General features: G+C 33.9%; 2 long non-coding RNA genes across 3 annotated transcripts; one reads left to right on the top strand and one right to left on the bottom strand.

Annotated features, from left to right (window-relative positions):
- Positions 1-4,587: 4,587 nt before the first annotated feature.
- Positions 4,588-5,323, bottom strand: LOC139430687 (uncharacterized). The gene is made up of 2 exons (XR_011641070.1): positions 5,250-5,323; positions 4,588-5,171 (listed from the first exon to the last, which is right to left on the bottom strand). It is a non-coding gene; the product is annotated as an uncharacterized lncRNA (long non-coding RNA).
- Positions 5,000-5,598, top strand: LOC111420998 (uncharacterized). 2 transcript variants are annotated; one of them, XR_011641069.1, is made up of 3 exons: positions 5,000-5,085; positions 5,214-5,398; positions 5,467-5,598. It is a non-coding gene; the product is annotated as an uncharacterized lncRNA (long non-coding RNA). The 2 variants fall into 2 exon arrangements; XR_002707151.2 differs by having other exon boundaries at positions 5,021-5,090.
- Positions 5,599-16,647: the final 11,049 nt, after the last annotated feature.

The following is a 16,647-nucleotide window of genomic DNA, read 5'->3' as shown; positions in this document are numbered from 1 at the left end:
AATTCTATTCTGAAATTACTCTCAAACTGTCATATGGAGAAGATAGACACTCTTGACAAATGCGGTGTTTATTTTACAGTGTTTCGGTGAATCGGGGAACAAATTTTACCACATATACTAGAGTGAAAATGATGACGATTCATTTAAAAAAATTAGTAAAAGTCTTCAAATTTCAAAGATACAGGCCATCAAAATTAGGAAATTTTAACACATTTTTCTTTTTTTTTTTACTTTATAACCTTTTTTTGGTACGAACTATTCATTTCTTCCGATACAGACTCTTATCCACTTCGTCTCTTTCGCTAGTTCTTAATCAGTTTGATATTGTATTTCCTCACTTTTTTCTGCATGGATTCTTCTATAAATCATCGAATTGAATACTTTTTTGATAAGTCTGCAAAATAGGCTTATAATTACAAATAATTACATTCCATATTTTTAACTCTACTTTCAGCTTGAACCCAAGCATTGTAAAGTGTCTCTTCATTATTTGATATAGAAATATAACATTATTGGTTGCACTCCATTTTCAGAGAATGCCACATTAATATTTCACATTTGTTTTTTTGATTTTATTTTAATATTACAATTAATGTTATAATTATTTATTATTAAATGTTTTATTTGTGATAATTTATTTATGTCGTAGCATTTGCGCATTATGAAAATATACGTGTTGATTTATTAAAACATCACAAAGCTAGTTTACCATACGTCAGTACTCGTTCGCGTTCACTTTTGAACCCAGTAATCCAAACAAAGCATTGATAATAGAAAAATGTCATCCGTATAAAACTCACTTAGTACTAGAATTGAATAATGGGCATAATAGATTAAATTACAAATCATTAATGACATTAATATTTTTACATAGTAACGGGGGTTCTCACTTTTTAAGCTATTTCACTTCTTTCAGTTATCCGTGACGATCATCCACTGACCATCCCTTATTAAGTAACTTCAAGTAGTTTCCCCTTTCTTTTATTTCAAAGATATTGTTTTCAACAAAGTTATATCTATCTTCTTTTTAAGTTCGAGAGGTTTAAAAAATTATTAAGGTTTAAGCAAAAGTTTATCGTATATGTACATTAATACGAAAGCTGCCTTAAAATAATTATAAATGAATCAGAATAAAATTTATTCGAGTGCGGGAAGTTAGCCCCCCATTTTTTGATTTTTAAATTTTTCATTGTTGTTCTAGAGTTGTTCTACATTGTTCCAAAGCGGTAAAATAGAAAAAATAAAAACTCGGCGAGAAAAACCGAAAAAACGGTTTTTTTGACTACCCCCACTTTTGGAAAAATCAGATTTTTTTGTTGTTCTGGGTTGTTCTAGTTATTGGTCTAGAAAATCAAAATTATGGGATACAATATTACGAAGTTATAACTAAAAATAGGTTTAGCTACTAAAATGTCTCATTGATTGCTGTGACCATAGTTTTTCTATTTTCAATTCCATATTACAAATACATACTTATTATACCTAAAGCAACCTGGAAGAGCTGTTATTTTCAGTAGAACAACTCTATGACACTGCAGCAAATTAAAGTTTTTGGAAGTTTCAGTCAGTAATTGTTTCATAAGTTGATAAAAGTAAGTTTCATTAACATCTGTTTCAATAAAAAATAAAAAGTCTTCAAAATACTTGCGGATTCGACAGTATATTTCATATTTTAACATTTGCTAGTACACACAATACATATTTTAGAGATGATGTTGAGAATTGCTGCACAGATTGCCTTAGTTTCCTAAAATTATTTTTAAAAAGCGATTCTAGTAAAGCAATAAATAAAAAAAGTGCTGAACTATTAACAGGAATAAAGTATTTTGTAAGCGAGAATATTGCTGACGTAATAATAATGAATGCTACTTCAAATATTGCGTTTCTTGCACACAACTATTTTAACCCTAGGATTTACATAATCCGGGCTTCTGAGACCCGTTATATAAAATCACGTGTAGTCAGAACAGAAACAAAATTATTGAAGTAAAATTTTATTTATTTATACATATGTACGTTACAAACGTGAGGTTAAATATGAAAGTGAACATTATTGTTAAAAAAACATTATTGTTTATTGTTTTTAGGGATTAGAGAAGCATTTAGTGCACATTCTAATACTATGCTCATTACAGATATTATTTTTACAAGTAATACATATCATTGTGCTTTTACGATCAATACTTGCGGGACATACTGAGCATCATTTTCTCTTAATTATTGCACTTATTTGAGCGGCTGGCGGACTACATATATCAATAAATCTGCTCATACACTCCCGGACAGTACGCCGTAGGGTAGGGTTCGTAGATCTTCTCTGCATATGTGGTATCACTAGTTCCTTCACTAAATCTTTCAAAAACATTCTGCGTTTGTGAGTCACTCCTATGTTGTAGTTTGGATGTTCCCTCGTAAAGGCTATATATGCATTGAGTGCTGCAACATCAATGATGTTGAAGAAAAATGTCATGGACCATCGTTTACTTTGCCTCTTGCACATGTATGTCGACACCATTTGATCCATGATGTCAACACCGCCCTTTGTTTTATTATAATGAAAGCTGATTTCAGGCTTCCTCTTAGCGTCGTCATTGATAGATGCGTCGTGGTGCATGGTGCTTAGTAAAATTACGCATTTGTTCTTTTTACGTGCTTAATACCATGGATATGTTATTTTGAAAACAAAACAATGAAGAGTAGACTACACGATCTTTTGAAGCTTTCATTTCTTTCGGAATGTCACGCTTATTCTGACGTAGTGTAGCCACAGCAGTAGTATTTTTATTCAACAGATAAGTTGCTAGCGGAACACTAGTGAAGAAATTATCTATCGTGAGATTGCGACCAGAATTATGAATGCCACGCACAAGAGTTTGTACTACTTCAAGCCCCAGGTTTTTATGTGGAGGTTCACCGATCTGGCGACCAACATAAACTAAACCATCCAAAGCATACCCAGACGTAGATTCACACATCCAAAATATTTTAAGTCCATATTTTGCCGGTTTACTTGGCATATATTGAACGAATGTGCATCTACCTCTAAACCCAACGAGTTGTTCATCAATAGTTACATTAGTATCAGGTATGACGCAGGTTTTGCATTGCTGAATGAATAAATCCCAAATGTAGGACACCATTGCTAACTTATCGGTTTCCAAACGCACATTCCGGGTTCTCTTGTCGTCAAATCTGACGAATCTTCAATTTCTTCAAAGCGAAATATGGACATTGTGGCTCGGTATACAGGATTGGCAAATTCATCACAAAATAATTCTCTCGCAGGAACATCCCAGCTTCTGTCAACCCTCGCATGAATAAGTAAACCACAGAATGCAAGAAATTCATCAACAGTTACATCTTGCCATGGTTTTCCTTTTGCTCCATAAACACGTTTGCCCTCTAAATTAGTACAGTTCACAATTTCTTGTACAATAACTGGAGTTACAAATAACTGAAACGCTTCTTTTGGTGTTGCAGCCATATGTTTCCTTGCTAGTCCTGGCGCACGCCGAATAATGCTGTGTGGTTGAATTTTATTTTTTGCTGGAGGTTCCAAACTCCATATCAGACCACTTGGAGCAATGTAACCGCTCGTTAAAGGCTTACCAATATGATCAACATCATCCTCTGAATTATCATCGCTATGATCAGAACTGGATCCAGAATACTCGGCTTCTGACACATCACTTTCTTCAGAAGTCAGATCATCACATTCAGCTGCCCACTGCACCAATATTTCTTCATAACCGGGGTCACCAAATCTCACGCTTTTCACATTCCTTTTTGACGCCATTATCATATGTATCTCACAAGTTCACTCAATCCAACTTCTATTCCAACTGAATGAAAAACAGCTGCCCCTACTTTTATACATCCAACAATAATGCACGTTTTAATTTACATAGGCACGTACAATTCCGCGCAGCAGTGTGGGGTGCTAATGGAAACGATTTTTTTTTCGATTGCTAATTACACTGGAATGTTTTTGAATCAAGTGTGTATTGAATAAAGAGGTGTTTAGAGCATATCTAAATGCTCAAGCCGATTGAAATTATTTTAAGAAAATTATGAGTAACTAAAATCTCGCCGGTTTATGCATCCTAGGATTGAGAAGAATTTAGTTATTGTAGGACTAAAAATTGCAATAATTGTTTAAACGTTAAACCAATCAACATTAACATCGTAACAGTATTTGGCTATGCACAGCTACAGCAAGCAATAATAAAACTACATGCAAACTCTAAGCAACAATTGCAAAAAATGTGGTTGTTAGGCTAGCATTAATAATAATAATAAACTTTATTGAGAAAGTAAAGAGACAAAAATAACAAAAAATGTACATCTCATTACTACTCACCTAGCGTCAAAAAAGAAAGCGACATTCAATGGTTATTATAAAATTCGTCGAGCGAATAGGTTGGTAAATTCAAAGTAAATATCGCATATTTGTCTTAAATAAGTTTAACCTAGTTATTTATTTGATTTCTACAGGGATGTTTGACACAAAAAAAATATATGTAACCCTATTGCGGGTGCTTACGGCTAATTCAGTGAAGACGGGTGTGAGTAAATAAAACAGTGATGTAAAAAAAAATATAATACGAATTAAATTTATTAAATGTTGAGCGCCAGAAATTTTTGAGAGAAATTTTAAACTCCAAAGCAATGCAAAATACCTTTTAAAATCAATAACAAAAATAAATAACTCTGGTCCGCATAAGCTTATGTTTCCCCTCACAACAACATTAAGAAAATGCATAAAAAAATTAAATAATATCTCGAACAAAATAAAGAAAACAAAACAAAAAAATATTTACTAAAAAAAAATCAATTAATACTCCAAATCAAATAAATGATATACTTCGAAGAAAGAAAAAAAAATCATTAAGCTATTCAACTCAGATGTTGAATTCAATAAACAAATAAGGTAAGTACAATCACGATAATACCGAAATAAAAAATCTTAGTTTACTCGACACAGGTAAGTTGATTCGTAATTTAAAATGGTTCACCAGGTTACCACGCTAGCGATGACGTAAACACTTATGAAGATCTCCAATTAATCTGCTCCTGATTAATTAAGTACGGTGAGTACTCGAACATTAGTATAACAGTAGTTTTATAAATTCGAAAGTAGTACTATCTTGAAAACTAGTATAAGTTGAAACCTAGATAGAGTTAAATATATTTAAATTAATTTTTGTTTCCAGATAAATCGATAATTCACGCCAAGATGGTGTACAAACCTTAGTTGTTGGTCGGTTTCCACAGATTCTTTTCGAAAGGTTATAACTTCCGCATAAGCGAATGGTGATGATGTTTACCAAAAATACTCAAAAACACACCACACTACACTGGGATAGAATAATCGCTCAATAAATTCCCTTTTTCTAAGGTAAGTAAGAACTTTTTACTCTAAACGAACGTCTTTCCCAAAACCTTTCGTTCAACTCTTCTTTTCAGAAAAATGCACCAATCGTCCACGCGCAAACTGGTTTTCCGAGTTCGACGTCACGCCACATGTTTTCAAACAAAAATAAAATACAATTTTTCAATTTTGCATCGAGCAATAAAATAAACGAATATAAACCATTGCGCTTTGAATATCATTTAAAAACCCTCAAAAAAAATCAAAATCAACTCCAACCGTAACATGTTATTTCAGATTTTCACACATGAATACAAGGGACCTTTTTCATATAAATTTAACCTATGTTTAGGCAGGCTCTTATCGCTTTTTTCTGAAGTTTACAGACATTACCGAACTGTACAGATGCTCCCCACGTAATTATTCAATAACTTAAATGTGATTCGATGTTACTAGAATAAAAAATCTTGGCAATCTTTTTGTTAGTTGTATTTTTAATCACTCTAAGACCAAATATAGATTTTGATAGCTTATAACAGAGTTGTTCCATGTGACACTTAAACTTCATAGAACTATCAAGATGAACACCCAAAATCTTGATCTCCTGTCACAGTGGTCCGAAAACACTCAAAACCCGATCGAAAATCAATTAAAAAAAAAATTTTATAGTGTTGTTTTTTTAAATGTTACATATATTTTAACTATTAATAGACTCTTAGTGAAGTTTATGAAGTCTTTGGTGTTTTATAATAGCTACTGCGCGAAATAAATTGCTATTACAATTACCTTATTTTGTATAAGGAAATTTTTTAGAAAACGACACAACTTTAGAAAACAAAACAAGATGGTATATCACTACTTGAAAATATTGTGTCTTGCGCCAACGTGCGCCTTAACCAAAAAATTGGCAGTCAAAGATTACTTACCACATAATTGTGGATCTTATTTATCCTTGTTATGATTTTCGTTATTTTGTTGCTATGTTTTGGTTTTTATATTATATTATTCGCATTTTCTAAACACATTTGAAATGCACTTTCACCACTCTTCCGGTTATACCGCAAGTACCGTAAGTGTTTTTTTATTTTAAGTGTAAAAATTTATTTAGTAGTTTACTCTATTTAGTAGTTCTACTTCTAATTTTACTGCTACGATTAAGAAAAATGTTCAAATTTGAATTAAATTCTTCATTAATGTAATAAAATTTAGAAAAATAAAAATAATAATTACATTTTAATTATTTTGTTACCTGATTTTATTTGACTGAGTTTCCTTTATTATTTCAATTAAAAAATTAAATTTATAAAAACGTTTAAAATCAAATCTTCCATGAGTCCACCGGTTGCTACGGGTAACGTCTTCATTCAGTAATAACAAACCTAATTATCAAATCTGTGGTTTAAGTAAATCGAGTGTTTTGTACTAAGCAGGGATTGTTGGTGATTATTATTGTTAGTTATTGTCAGTTATTGTTAGTTATCGTTAGTTATCGTTAGTTATTGTTAGTTATCGTTAGTTATTGTTAGTTACTGTTAGTTATCGTTGCTTGTTGATTTTTGTTAGTTTTTATTAGCTTTAGTTAGCGTTAGTTTACGTTAGATTTCGCTAAATACTTGCAACATGTCGAGCATAACACGCGAAGCGCTTCACGACAGAATAAAATCTTGTGGGAATCAGCCGATGATTGAAAAAAAAAACTGTTTTAAAATTGATAGACAATTATTATTTAACCACTAACAACATGGATACCGAAAACCTGCATCGGTGTGTAGAAAAACAGCTTTTTAGTACATATTATCGGTTTTGGAAAAGTTGTGGTCGTAGCGACACAAAATTTCGCGCTAAACACAGCGAGTGGTTGAAAAAAAAAATAGTTTTTCTCCAAGTGTTCGAACTGTAAACCGACCATCCGCTGAATGTGCTTCTGGTAAGTACCAATGATATATTTAAACAATGTATGATCTATGATTCTATATTCGCTGTAACATAAAATAGGTTTTCGTGGTCGTACCAAAAAAGAATTTGAATCTTCGTCAGTTATTGTAAAACGAAGAAGGACAGAACAAATGCGCAAGACCGTAACTTCGGCAGAACTATCATTTGCCACAACGATGAAACTGCGTGAAGAAGGGAAATCGGCTGAAGCTGCTTTGCTTAAGGAGGCAACGACAACAACTCCAAACAGAGCAAAAAAAATGTTAACAATGTGGAAATCGGAAAAACCAGAGCAAACTCGATTGACTGCCGAGGAAGCTCTTAACTTAATAATATCTCTTAATTTAACTAAGAATCAATATTTAAAGCTTCGAGAGACCGCTATTGGACATGGATATGACTTATACCCCCCATACTGTGACGTTTTAAAATGCAAAAAAGAGGCATACCCAGAAGGGATAAAAATTACTGAAACAGTTTACGAAATTGATTTGCAAAGTTTGTTGAACAACACATGTGAAAAAATATTGAAATGTTCAAACGTGCGTTCAGAAATAAAATGTAATTTAACGTTACATTGTAAATGGGGGTTTGATGGTAGCGGAAGTCATGCTACTTACAAACAAAAGTATCAAAATAATTCTGAGGGAAAAGATGACTCTCTATTTCTATCGTCACTAGTTCCATTACGACTAGAAGACAATAATAAGAAAATAGTGTGGAAGAATCCGCGACCATCATCCATACGGTTTTGTAGGCCAATTAGGCTGCAATGGGTTCATGAAAATAATAAAATTATAAAAAGCGAAGAGAAGTATATTTCGGACCAAATAGAGAAAGTTCAACCATACAATTTCAATTGTGGAATTGTAAACTTTTCTCTTTATTTGACGATAGTTGATGGAAAGGTTCTAAACTACTTTGTTTTCTTAGAACTTTATTTGAGTTGTTTGTTTATTTTGTAGGTTTGTAATTCCTTAATGGAGTCATCTGGCATGAAATGTTATATATGTAAAGCAAAAATCTCAGAGATGAATAATCTTAATGATTTGCGTGCAAGAACGTTAGACCCAGAAGGTTTTAAATTTGGTCTGTCAGTTCTGCACGCTTACATTCGATTTTTTGAGTGTTTGCTTCACATAGCCTACAGGCTAGAAATTAAAACTTGGAAGGTAAACAGTTTATCATACATAGCTTTATGTGTAACATATGCCTAAAGATGTTTTATGTTCAGATTCCCAAAGCACAAAGAAATAAAGTGGAGGATCGAAAAAGATCTATACAAGAAAAATTTCAAAACTATGGAACATCGAATGATGGAAATACTGCGCGACGATTTTTTGCTAATCCGGAATTATCGGCAGATATTACAGGTAAGTTGCTAGATTATAGTGTAACTGTATAGAAATTAATTAATGGAATTTAATTGAAGGAATTGATGCGGAATTAATCCAGCGATTTGGAGTTATTCTGCGTATTATAAATAGTGGGTATAACATAAAAGAAAATGAGTTTGAAGCATATTGCTTTAGTACCGCAGAGAAGTATGTTAACCTTTATGGGTGGTACTACATGCCTACTAGCGTGCACAAAATTTTAATTCATGGTGCTGTAGTAATTAAAGAGTCGCTATTACCCATTGGAGAGCTTTCTGAAGAGGCTCAAGAAGCAAAAAACAAACAAGTACGCAGATTTAGAGAGTGTCACACAAGAAAATGTGGTAGACTTCAAACAAATGAAGATTTATTTAAAAGACTATTACTGAGCTCCGATCCATTTATTAGTAACTTTTATAAAGAATGTTCAGAAAGATATAAAAATATGAATGAAGACATGAAAAATTTACTTATACTGGACAAATCTCTAGAAGAAGAGGAAGGTAAAGAAGAAGATGATGATGATGAAGAAAGTGAAGAAGAAGTAAATATAGAGGAACAAGACCTAGAAAATGAAGAAGACTCACACAAATTGAGAAAAATTTTGTTATGTTGGTGAATATAACAAAATATTTTATATTATCTCGAATAATTTGAAATGTATGTGGACTATTTCAGTATCATGGGAAAATTCTACTATAAGTAGGCATCAATCTTACGTATTATGGTCTCCAATATCACTTCAAATTAAGAGCGATGAGTTTATTCTCGAATAGTTCTTAAAAGATTTTTAGTAAAAGCTAAGTAAAATTGAGCTATCTAACCAACTGATTCTGCCAATTAATTTTGCTACATTTTTATCAAATTCCATTTCTGATAGGGTAAAAAAATATGGGCGTTCCATTTAAAATTTTCGACTTTCTTACCATTGAATATGGAGAAACGATAATTCAATTTTTGACCACCCTGTATAAGATACTTTAATACAACAAATGACAATCTGTTTGTCAACATCTCAAGAGTAATCGTGCCAATTTAGAGCTTTTTTGAATGAACGTTGGCTGAGATATAAGGTTTTAAAGAGCATAAAGTAATTTGCCAAAGAAAAACTTAAAAACAAAATAACTCGAAAACGAAAAATGGTAGGTACCAATAACTTTTATCAAAGTCAACTTATTTTGTCGAATATAATTAAAAGGTGCATTAAAAACTATAGCATTCCATTTAAAATAACGAAGTTGTGGTCTACATCCGGTAGACCGGAAGTGGCGGCCATCTTGAAAGTATTTTAGATCGAAAGCTTCGAATGAACAACCCATGTTGTCAAAATTTCAAACCGCTACGAATAGTGGTACCTAAAAAAGTTCTAACGAACCAGTTACGTGAGACATCCGGTATAGGTCCTCTATAAAACAATTTAGATAGGAATTTGCGATCACGTAATTACACAAAAAAATGTGAAGTAATATACGTCTAATGTTTTGCACAAAATTTTATAGTAATATTCTTCTTTAAAGTCCTAATTTATATGAAAAAAAATGAGTATGAATTTAAATAAAGTACTGCTTCCGTAGTACTACTTCCGGTTGAAGAATTTAATTCAAATTTTGACACAACATTATCCTTTTGGTCTTATAATCATGCCAAGTTTCATAAAGCTAGCTAATTGCTAACACCAAAATAATATTTTCGATCGGGTTTTCTTACCGCTCGGACCACTGTGATGTCGTACCTCAATATCATAGATTGTAGATGGTTTATTAACCAATTTATTATCAAAGGCTATCACCCCACTTTTATCTTCGTTCATTATTAGATTATTAGTATCAAACCACTTTTTAGAGCATTCAACGTATTACTAGCTTCATCCATCATTTCGTTTAAAGTTGAACTGGTGACTGATACGGTAGTATCGTCTGTATAACTTGTGAAATAACAATTCAAGTCGTGTAATAGTAGGTCATTAATAAAAATGACGAAAAGTAGAGGACTCAGTATACTACCCTGTGAGACTCCATACCTTGTATACTTCGTAGTTGATATTACTGGAGCATCTTCGTAACTTATAACTTTCGTCGTATGTGATCTATTATTTAAATACAAAGTAATTATGTGTTTTGCAGGACCTCTAAACTCGTAACGCTCAAGTTTGGCCACCAACAATTATTTATCTATACAATCAAAAGCCTTAGACAGATTCAAGCTTATAGTACAAACGTGTTCATTTTTTTCGTAGGCATCTAGAATATCAGTAAAAAGTTCAACGAACCCATTCTGTCTTTCACTGAGTAAAGAATTACCTTTTGTATACCCCAAAAAGCGTACGTAAATAACATTCTCGATAATCTTGTATAGACAAGGGAGCATACTAATTGATCTATAGCTACCAGGTACCAATATGTCACCTTTTTTGTAAATGGGTGTTATAATTGAGTGTTTCAGTGAGTTTGGAAATATTCCATGTGCAAGGCAGTTGTTCACAATAGAGCGTAAAAGAGCTAAAATATATAAAATACTTTCTTTAATTATTTTTATTGGGGTTTCATCATAACCGTAGCTCCGTTTGTCTTTAAAACTGTGTAATAATATTAACAATATTAAAAAGTTCACTTTTTAGGTATGTTACCCAGATCAGCTGGTGAGTTATTATTTATTTTGGACACAAGATTGCTTGCAACAGAGGCAAAGAAGTTGTTGAAAGATTCCGCCATCTTGTTTGGGTGATCAAACTGTAAAAGGTTTTTAGGTTTGTAAAGGTGTTTTTAGATTTTCGCGCTTGAAATTTACACCCTGCTTGTTGCATCTAAAAGTAGATTTTGTTTAACTTTGATAGCTTTTGATAAGGCATTCTTTGTGAATTGCATTTATTTTTGTTTTTGAATAACTAAGGTGATTTGTTGTGTTGTCTCATTTTTTTTTCCTTTTCTCTTCTTTAACTTTTTTTTGAACAAGCACTTTGTTTTTTTTCCTTAACTGTTGATGAAGTTTGGTCATTTGAATGTTAGGTCACTTCCTGCTCATTTTCCTGCTGTAAGAGACCTGATTCTTCTGGGTGATTTTGATGTTTTTGCAATATCAGAGTCTTGGATATATCTGGATACTGATATCACTCCTTATTCTATAGTGGGTTATCACAGTTGTTTTGTTGGGCGATCTAGAGTGGCACCCTGTGGAAATCTTGGTGGAGGCGGTGGAGTTGGGTTCTTTATTAGACATAATTTAACTTACGTTACTCGATTAGAAATGGTTTCTCAGCATATTGAATACCTATGGGTCGAGTTAACCAGTGGCGTTGCTCCGACAGTGGTGGGAGTGTTGTACCGTCCCAATGGTTCTATTTTGCAGTTTCTTATGAACTTGGAAGACCTACTTCCCACTCTGATCCCAACATCTGAAAGATTTTTGTGCCTTGGTGATTTCAACATTAATGGATTCGATTTTAGTGGTATTTATGGGAGCAGATTTCTTCCTTTAATTGAACAGTTTAGTTTAAAGCAAATAATTACGTCACCTACCCGTGTAACCTCCTTCTCGGCGACATTAATTGACTTTCTTCTTCATATGGATGATGATGCTCTTATTGAGGATCATGGTGTCATTCCTGTTCATAACGTTGGTGACCACAGCATGGTTTATGTAACCTTAGGTAGTGATATTCCTCGGGGAGTTCCACAGACATTGACTTTTATGGACTTCAGGCATTTTAACCACCAATGCTTATTGGATGACCTAAACTATCTAAACTGGCACAACTTTCTAATTTCTGATTCCATTGATGATAAGGTAGATTTTTTTAATAATTCCATATTATCCTTATTTAGAGCTCATGCACAACTCCGAGCAGTTACACTGCGAAAGAATTATCGCCCGTGGATAACCGATACTATTAAAATTCTTATTAATTTACGAAATAATGCCTATTCGAAATACAAGTCTACCAGGGATCCCTCTCATTTTGAGTCGTACAAAGACTTGAGAAACTATACTAACTTAGAAATCCGTCGGGAAAAAAAGGCTTACCTTTCTTTAATATTTCATAACAATAATTCTCGTAAACTCTGGTACAATCTCAAGTCGTTTGGAGTATGTGGTGCTAAAACGAAGTCAGTTTCGTCTACTGCTACTTATCAAGAAGGCGCAGAATATTAGAGTTGACAGGTGGAGGATGGGGATAATATGCCCACTGTATAAAAAGGGTAGTAAAAGGGTGGTAAGCAATTATAGAGGGATTATCCTGTTGGACACAGCTCTCAAAATTTATGCAAAGATACTGCTGGGGAGGTTGGAAGAGGAAATGGAGAGGGGAGAACTGTTGCCGGATGAGCAGGCGGGATTCAGGAAGGGAAGAGGGGCAATTGACAATGTATACATTCTGAAACACCTGGTAGATAGGGAGTTGAACAAGAAGGGGGGAAAACTGTATGGATTGTTTATTGACTTGAAGGCTGCATTCGATAACGTGGATAGACAGAAGTTGTGGGAAGAAATGAGGAGGAGAGGTATCACAGAACAACTGATAGGGAGGGTAAAGGAGATGTACATGGAGACGATGGCCAAGGTTAAAGTGGGGGAAGAGTTAAGTAAAGTATTCTGGACGACAAAGGGATTGAGACAGGGGTGACCGCTTAGTCCCACACTATTTCCAATATATACATATACGGTGGACTTGGAAAAGAGACTTGTGAAGGGGCAAATGGGTGGGGTGGTGATAGGAGGAACAAAGGTGCGCGCCTTGGCGTATGCGGACGATTTGGTGGTTGTGGCTAGAAAGGCGGTGGAGATGAAGGAGATGATGACGTCCTTGGAAACATATTTTAAGGCGAAGGGGTTGGAGGTAAACGTCGAGAAAACAAAGATAATGAAGTTCTGCAATGGGGGGAGAAGAAGGAAGGAGGAATGGAGGTAGCAGGGAAGAGAGATAGAGTAAATGAAAGAGTCGACCTTATTACTTCCCGCACGTGAGGGCGATGGCAAAAGGAGCGAACAGAGTGATGGGGATGGAGAGAAAGAACATTCGGGAGGGACGTGGGAAAAAGAAAGGTTATGTTTGATGGCTTGGTAAGGAGCACAATGATGTACGGCGCAGAAGTATGGGTATGGAGAGAACTAGGGTTGGCACTGGAAATTGGAAATCACAATAAACGCAGTAATGGTCAGAGATGTCGCCACAATCGAAAGTTCCATGAGATTTCAACTCAGTTTCCTCATTGGTAATGATGAACTCAAGTAGGGCAATACTTGTCTGTGTAATGCGAGTGGGAGAGTCGATGGTTTGATAATATTGGAGCGATTCTAATATATCGGTAAAACGCATCACACGGCTGTCGCCGAGAGCCAAGTAATCCAAATTGAAGTCACCGGTACAAAATAATTTATCATATTTCCAAGACATATCCGCCGACACCGCCTCAAACTTCTTCAGAAACCCATTAAAATCCCCCCGCTGCTGCCGATAAACCACACCAATCGCAAAAGATACACTTTTATGCTTAAACACTACCCACAGATATTCGATGTTTCCAGAATTAAAATATGACACCTTACTTGCTCCGAGATTCGAATTCACATACACAGCCACACCCCCGCCCCGACCGGCGCGATTACAAACGAAGAAATCATAAGAAGTTACACAATAAGTGTCAATTCTGTGATCATCAGAGAGCCATGTCTCTGTTAAGGCGAAAATGTCATACTCACCAAATATTGCTTGAAAAAATGTCAATATTGAGTTTGGTTACTTAAGGTAGAAACACACTATGCTCACGTTGTATGAGCTTACGTGACAGCATATGACCTCACAATTGTGTGAGCGTGTTGTTTCGTACTATTTCTTATGTATAGGAGCAGTTACATTTAAGGTATCCTATCATGTCCAGCACGTGTGAGAGCACGATTGTATTATCCCAAAATCCGCACATCGTAGCTCACGTGCGAATGCAAAGAGGTTTTAAATTGAGGTTATAATAAAAATGAAAATTGAAGGAAAACTAATAGAAAAAGTAAGACAACATGACGTGTTGTACAATATTCGGTCCCATGACTACAGATAGTTTTTGCTATCTTTTTTTTGTGTTTCTTTTTCAATTGTTTTCATTTACAATGTTTCCTCTACGAACTATATCTGTTTGCCAAGGGACACCTGCTGTTCGGGAATTGAAATATTCCTTAAAATTCTCTCGTACCAGAACATCCTCCTAAAGATACACAGAAAGATACGCAATCCGATGTGTAAAATTTGGAAAACCACGAAGTAATCCAACGTACGGAAACTATAAGAAAACGAAAAAGGGATGCAGAAAGAAATTCGGCATATGAGATGATCAACATTTTAAAAGACAATGCCGAACTTCGTAAACGAAAATACGAAAATAAAACTACAGCATCAAAATCATCTAGTTTGGAGAAATTAGATGAGATGGCCATGTTTTTTTTTGAGTATGGCAAGGATGACCAAAAATTTACCTAAGATCGAACAAGCGAAAATAAAATTAAATTTTAGTAATGCGGTTTGTCAAGCGAAGATTCACCAACACAGCCATATTGCTACAGGAGAACAATGTTCGAGTCATTTTTCAGTGGCATCTACTCATCAAATTTCATCCTATACCAACAAACTTTGAAAACATATATTATCAAAATTGTTAATATATTTTTTAATAAAATGTGAATGTAGATTATCACTACTTACCTTCAACGAACTGCCAGTCTTTCCCGTGTACTAATTGGTTCTCTAAACTGTGTACTTTTCTTTTGTATTTTATTTTTAATACTATCATGTACAAACTCAAATTGCTCTTTAGACATTCTAAAGTACATATGAAACTTTTTCGGATGTTCTTCCAATTCTTTTACTAATCGATGACTTTCACCGAAATTATTTCGTTTTTTGTTAATTTCATGTACCCAATATGACCTTTTCTTTTTACTTTCACTAATAACTAGGCATGTAGCCATTTTCTAAATCTTCTTCCCATTCTGAAGAACTTGAAGAATTGCTACTGTACTTCATCGAATACATTGTAAATCGTTTCACAACAATGCGATATTAAACAGTGTGCATGAAATGAGCACGAAATTGTACGAAATGTGTGTAACAAAAATGTATCTCCTATGCTTCATATCACATGATATCATGCTTATATAATAGCACGAAAGCTCACATGACGTGAGTATAGTGTGTTCCTAACGTTAATTTCTTCTTTAAACGAATTTTGCGAATCTTCACTAAGAACACAAATACTTATAGATTTAAAAGAAGAAGTAGAAAAAAGAATTAACTTATAACGGCAAAGTAGTCGCTAAGAAACAAAATAGGAAACATAAAAATCCCTCAAATGAGTAATATTACCAACCCCCATACTCAAAATGTCCTAGAAAAAGTTACATATTTCTTCTGAGAGTAATATTAATCTTTAATATAATCTATGTATGGAATTAGTTAATTTCGTATGTTGTAGTTTAAATTTTTACTTTTTTGTCTACATTATTTTTTACAAATGCGCCATGAACCCCCAGTATTGTGGCAGCGGACCCCTAGGGGTCCAAGCAACCCTTATTAGGAATCGCTGCTGTATCCCATAATTTTGATTTTGTAGAACAATAACTAGAACAACCCAGAACAACAAAGAAATTCTGATTTTTCCAAAAATAGGGGGCTACTCAAAAATCCCGTTTTTTCAGTTTTTCTCGCCGAGTTTTTATTTTTTCTATTTGCCGTTTTGGAACAATGTAGAACAATTCTAAAACAATCTAGAACAACATAGAAAAATTTAAAAATCAAAAAATGGGGGGCTAACTTCCCGCACTCAATTTATTCTGGTTTTTCAAGGAATACTAAACTAGATGAAACTTATTTTGTCGAATTTGAAACCGTCGATAATGTTTCTCGGCTGTAATAAATAATTATTATAATCATATTTGATTTAGTAATTATAATGAAAACTGTAGGTACCACATGGTACTTGT

Source organism: Onthophagus taurus, chromosome 7 (assembly GCF_036711975.1).
Source record: "Onthophagus taurus isolate NC chromosome 7, IU_Otau_3.0, whole genome shotgun sequence".
NCBI classification, from domain to species: domain Eukaryota; kingdom Metazoa; phylum Arthropoda; class Insecta; order Coleoptera; family Scarabaeidae; genus Onthophagus; species Onthophagus taurus.
Note: the sequence above shows the minus strand (reverse complement) of the source record. Positions and strands in the feature narration are given on the sequence as shown.